The sequence below is a fragment of the Salvelinus alpinus genome, chromosome 18 (assembly GCF_045679555.1).
Source record: "Salvelinus alpinus chromosome 18, SLU_Salpinus.1, whole genome shotgun sequence".
Lineage (NCBI taxonomy): Eukaryota > Metazoa > Chordata > Actinopteri > Salmoniformes > Salmonidae > Salvelinus > Salvelinus alpinus.
The window spans coordinates 43,330,759-43,337,150 of NC_092103.1; positions in this window are offsets into that span (position 1 = coordinate 43,330,759).

A 6,392-nucleotide genomic window follows, 5' to 3' on the forward strand; every position below is an offset into this window, starting at 1 on the left:
GTCATTTTAACAACTGTCCTCCTTTAAAACAACTGGTTACAATATTATGACTTGTGTTTTTTTTCCCCTCTGTGGCCCTAATATTCTATCATTTTATATATAGCCTTATAGTCTATGGGAAACTGTAAATTATCTAATGATAGCAACATCATCTAAAAATCATTTTTTATCCAAAATCATTGAAATTAATGATCACAAACGTTTAAATAACAGTGGGTCTAGTTATATGTGATAACAATGTATAGTGAGCAGTGAAATAACTATTGGTTTCCATTTGTGGTGACTGCTGACTGACATTAGGGATGAGATTAAATAGATCCTGGAATTTAGCCTGGTCTGGAGCAGGCTAGCTCCACAGAATAAATCTCCATGGTAATTTATACCATAACATATCCTCCTGCCCCCTATCCATCTTTAGTGCAACCGGATTACGGATCAATTGAGCCAGGATCACCAAGATATCCTGGCTTAATCCCTTATCCTAGTTTTGTGCAACAGGCCCCAGGTATCAAACATTAGAATTTCGATTCATAACAGATTTCCCCCATGTGATCAAAACACTCGAGGCAGGATGTATTTACGAGTTTCCCCGTTTGCCTTGAATGATAATCAAACGGTCATAGCGGTGGGGTTTTGTAGTTTGGCGCCAAGAGTTGTAAACTGCATCACAGTAGGTTTCTTACCCTGTGAGCAATAATAATGATGGCCTCAAAAATACATTGGTTGTGCTACTGGTTTATGTTTCATTGTTAGTTACTGTTATTGTTAAAAGATGCACATTATCAAAAGCTTGAAAGCAATCTCATTGACCCCACTTTTACGTTTACAATCAAGTCCAGGGTCAGCACTTTTGATTGGAAAGGTAAGTTACTAATTGCACTGCACCTCTACATGTTTTCATTATGAGATCGTTTTTATTTTTTTTATTAGGTCATTCCAATAAATTGCCATCTAAAATCGAATAAAATTTCATTTTTCACATGCTTCGTAAACAACAGGTGTAGACTAACAGTGAAATGCCTACTTACGGGCCCTTCACCATATTGCAGAGAGAAAAATATAGAAAAATAATAACACAAGGAATAAATACACAATGAGTAACGATAATTTAGCTATATATACACAGGGTACCCGTGCCTAGTCGACGTGCAGGGGTATCTAACATTGTGCATACCTGTAACAATGCAGCAATCTTTGATTCAATATTTATTTATATATTCTTAATTCCTTTACTTTAGATGTGTTTGTATTGTTGTGAAATTGTTAGATGTTACTGTTATTAAGATATTACTGCACTGTTAGAGCTAGAAACACACGCATTTCGCGAAACACGCAATAACATCTGCGAAACACGTATGTGGCAAATAAAATTGGATTTGATTTCAAATTTTTTTTTTAAATACACAACGGTATCAAAACTACGAAATATAATCTATTCATACTGATTCAGATCAAAATGTAAAATTATGACAAATAATTGAATAAATATGGTTTAGTAGCCTGGAAACTGGATTACCTTCATAGGTCTCAGGCTGACTGTCACCCGGTCCAGTTCAATAACATACACCAACCACCAGAGACCAGTGTTGTACCTTTGCTTGGGTCCCAAAGTACATCATGTACTCTGTTCGGAAACTGCAATACTGCAATTGAATGTCACATTGTCATGTTTAGACAGTGTGCTATGGTAAAAATACAACTTCCCTTCCACCCCAACAGTTGCTACTGAGAGGCAAAGGATTCTAAATGATTTGTTAGAATTATTTATTTTGGGAGAGACAATTCAAATTGCTGCAGGATTTCCTTTTTCAAATTAAACGCATCAAATAATGTGACAACAATATTCAGTTTTTCATCAAAATAATAATTTTTGCGAGCTAACATGACGTATTAAATAGATTTGCATATGTCGCAAGAGAAAATATATAGTTCGCCTTTATTAAACTCGACAGATAATATTCCATCAATGGCTGTCGATTTGACTCGTTTGACTGCTAGGATTTAAAAGAAATCCCCTTTGCGCATGTGCAAAACAATAGATAAATCCATCAGTTGAGTTTGAGTGATGAAAGTTGGACAGAGGATTTACGAAATCTTACTTTTACGAATTTAAAAGAACGAATGTTATTTCTGGCAATTGTGTCTCATTCTGTGCCAGATGTTATACAAACCGTTACTTAGGAATAATGCAAATAGTTAGGCCTATTTGCGTGATTGACTTGTCATTTCAATAGGCCTAGGCTACTGAATAAAACCTCAGTTTATGATTGTAATTCAACTTTGCCATGGTTTGCTGAGCTAGATGCAGGGAGCCTATAGCCTATAGCCCAAGGCAGCCTCCAGTAGCCTAGGCAAGATGTAATTAACATGAACGATTTAGCAGTTTGCATAGTTCAAATTGACAGACTCATTTATTCAATCTAAATAGCGAGGCGTTTTCGAGGTAAGAAGGGCTTGTGTTGAATTAACTAAACTTTCAATTGAATTAACTAAACATGGCTATTAATAATTGCACAATAACACAAGGCTACAACAGCAATAAACTGAAGTTGTAGGCTATTTATTAAATCCGTTTGCCAGCTCCATGCAAATGTATCATTCTACACATTTAATGTCCGTTTCATTGTGTGAAACAGAAGCATGTGACGGAGTTCCATAAACTCCATTTCAAATTTTAACTGGCTTGATACGGTTTTACATAAGCAAAGTCGAGATTAGGGTGGAGTTAAAAACACTTCTTCCATCTAATTTATCTAATGCGCTCTAGTGCGTCCAAAGTAGGTTTAAACGTTTTTCAGTGCATTTTTGTCACCTTTAGTTCTTGATGGGCATCAGTTCTAGCATGTTTGTTTTTAAAGGAAAAAGGGTTATAGCAATGGTTCCCAAACTAGGGGTCACGTACCCATTTGCGGTCGCTTGATATGAAAATGGGATCGCGGGAGAATTTCCGAAATCCTGAGACTTTTTCCACATTTTGTTACATTACAGTCTTATTCTAAAATAGTTTTTCATTCTAAAATAGTTTTTCAATCTACACACAATACTCCGTAATGACAACGTGAAAACAGGTTTTTAGACATTTTTGCTATGTTTCCTCCAGACGTGACGCTTGGCATTCAGGCTAAAGAGTTCAATCTTGGTTTCATCAGACCAGAGAATCTTGTTTCTCAAGGTCTGAGAGTCCTTTAGGTGCCTTTTAGCAAACTCCAAGTGGGCTGTCATGAACCTCCTGCACCTCAGACTCCTGGAGCGGGCCAGCCACCACCGGCCTGAGGAGAGACACATGGAAAGAGGATCCGTGGGGCGACGCACAATTGGCATAGCGTCGTCCGGGTTAGGGAGGGTTTGGCCGGTAGGGAGGGTTTGGCCGGTAGGGATATCCTTGTCTCAGTATGTAAATTTAAAAAAAATAAAAAATAAAAGAATAATAATTATAATAAAATGTATGCACTCTACTGTAAGTCGCTCTGGATAAGAGCGTCTGCTCTTGGCCGGTAGGGATATCCTTGTCTCAGTATGTAAAAAACAAAAATAAATTTAAAAAAATGTAATAAAATGTATGCACTCTACTGTAAGTCGCTCTGGATAAGAGCGTCTGCTAAATGACTAAAATGTAAATGTAAATGTAATGAAAGAGGGGTTAATGCGGTAATCGGGGGGAAGCTGTAACCTGTAACAAACCTTGTTTACTCTCCTCAGGACTTTAAATGGCACCACAAACCGCGGACCCAGCTTCCGACAGGGCAGGCGAAGGGGCAGGTTTCGGGTCGAGAGCCAGACCCGGTGCCTCACTGCGGTGACGGTCTGCGCCAACTTTCTGGCGCAGCACGGCGCACTGAAGGTGGACATGGGCGGCGTCCCATGTTTCCTCCGCGCACCGGAACCAGTCGTCCACTGCAGGAGCCTCGGTCTGACTCTGATGCCAAGGAGCCAGAACCTGCTGATACCCTAATACACACTAGAAGGGAGAGAGATTAGTGGAGGAGTGGCGGAGCGAGTTCTGAGCCATCTCTGCCCAGGGCACGAACGCTGCCCACTCCCCCGGCCGGTCCTGGCAATAAGACCTCAGAAACCTACCCACATCCTGGTTAACTCTCTCCACCTGCCCGTTACTCTCGGGATGAAAACCTGAGGTAAGTCTGACCGAGACCCCCAGATGTTCCAAGAACGCCCTCCAGACCCTCGACGTGAACTGGTGACCCCGATCAGACACTATATCCTCAGGCACCCCGTAGTGCTGGAAGACGTGTGTAAACAGGGCCTCCGCAGTCTGTAGGGCCGTAGGGACACCGGGGAAAGGGAGGAGACGACAGGACTTAGAAAAACGATCCACAACGACCAGGATCGTGGTGTTACCCTGTGAAGGAGGAAGATTGGTCAGGCAATCTACCGACAAGTGCGACCACGGCCGTTGTGGAACGGGTAAGGGTTGTAACTTACCTCTCGGCAGGTGCCTAGGAGCCTTACACTGGGCGCACACCGAGCAGGAGGAAACATAAACCCTTACATCCTTAGCCAAAGTGGGCCACCAGTACTTCCCACTAAGACAGCGCACCGTCCGACCGATCCCAGGATGACCAGAGGAGGGTGACGTGTGGGCCCAATAGATCAGCCGGTCGCGGACTGCAGACGGAATGTACAGACGCCCAGCTGGACACTGGAGGGGAGCGGGCTCTGCACGTAACGCCTGCTCAATGTCCGCGTCCAGCTCCCACACTACCGGCGCCACCAGGCAAGAGGCGGGGAGTATGGGAGTAGGATCCATGGGCCGCTCCTCTGTGTCATACAGCCGGGACAATGCGTCTGCCTTAACGTTCTGGGAGCATGGTCTGTAGGAAAGGGTAAACACAAAACGGGTGAAAAACATGGCCCACCTTGCCTGGCGAGGGTTCAGTCTCCTCGCCGCCCGGATGTACTCCAGATTGCAGTGGTCAGTCCAGATGAGAAAAGGGTGTCTAGCCCCCTCAAGCCAATGTCTCCATGCCTTCAAGGCCTTGATGACAGCCAACAGCTCCCGGTCATCCATATCATAGTTTCGCTCCGTCGGGCTGAGCTTCTTCGAGAAGAAGGCACAGGGGCGGGCGGAGCTTCGGTGGCGTACCCGAGCGCTGAGAGAGCATAGCTCCTATCCCAGCCTCGGACGTGTCCACCTCCACTATGAACGCCAAAGAGGGATCCGGATGGGCCAGCACGGGAGCCGAGGTAAACAGAGCCCTCAGGTGACTAAAAGCCCTGTCCGCCTCAGCAGATCCCTAAACTATAGGCTAAAGCGCTATCAATAAAATTCCCAGCCGCGCCTGAATCGACGAGCGCCTTATGTTTGGAATGCAGGGAAAACTCAGGGAACGTGACAGACACAAACATATGTGCAACAGAGGGCTCTGGGAGAGAATGGTGCCGGCTCACCTGGGGTGACGCCAGAGTGCCCTGCCTGCTACCTCGATTCCCAGAGGAACCAACCCGGCACCGAACGGCAGTGTGACCTCTGCGGCCACAGATGGTGCACGAGCGGGAACCCCCTCCGGTCTCCCTGCGCACCGCCCCTCCCAGCTCCATGGGTATCGGAGAGGGGATGCGGGAGGATGGAACCACCAGACCCCGATTTGAACGTCCACGAGTAGCCAGCAGGTTGTCCAGCCGGATGGACAGGTCCACCAGCTGGTCAAACGTGAGGCTGGTGTCTCTGCAGGCCAGCTCCCGACGGACATCCTCGCGCAGACTGCAGCGGTAATGGTCGATCAGGGCCCTGTTGTTCCATCCCGCGCCGGCAGCCAGGGTCCTAAACTCCAGGGTGAACTCCTCAAACTGGTCCAATGCCACATTTGCCTCTGACCTCGCCATGATGGATAATCCTCCATTTTGAAAATGGTGTGCAACTTTTGAGAAGTCCAGATAATACATTTATTACAACGTTATTAGAAAGATGTCATATTTTGGTTTTCTGGTCAGAGAAAGCATTTAGCTAAACTTTGCTACTTTTAAAAAAAAATCCTCAGAGACCGAAACCTTTCCCGAAACTTGGTGTGCAGCATCTATAGACCAAGATCATTGTAAGTTGATACCTTGAACGTCATAGCTGCTGTGAATCAATGAAGTTGAGTGAGTGTGTGGTCTTTTCAAATGCTCTTGGAGGGTTGGAGCCTCCTGCTGGCTCTGAAGATTGACCTGGAATTTTAATTTAATTGATGGAATTTACAAGGAAAGTGAATTGAATTTGTGGAATTGACCCCAACTCTGACAACTATACAACGTAGATTTGAGATATGTAATCGCTGTCTATCTGAGTCACTTGAAACTTTATTTCTACATAACTTCCTGTTTCAGTGTTTCCTCATTGTGGATCCGTTCAGTATGATCTAGCCGATCAGCGCTTCTGTGTGACAGAAGAGACC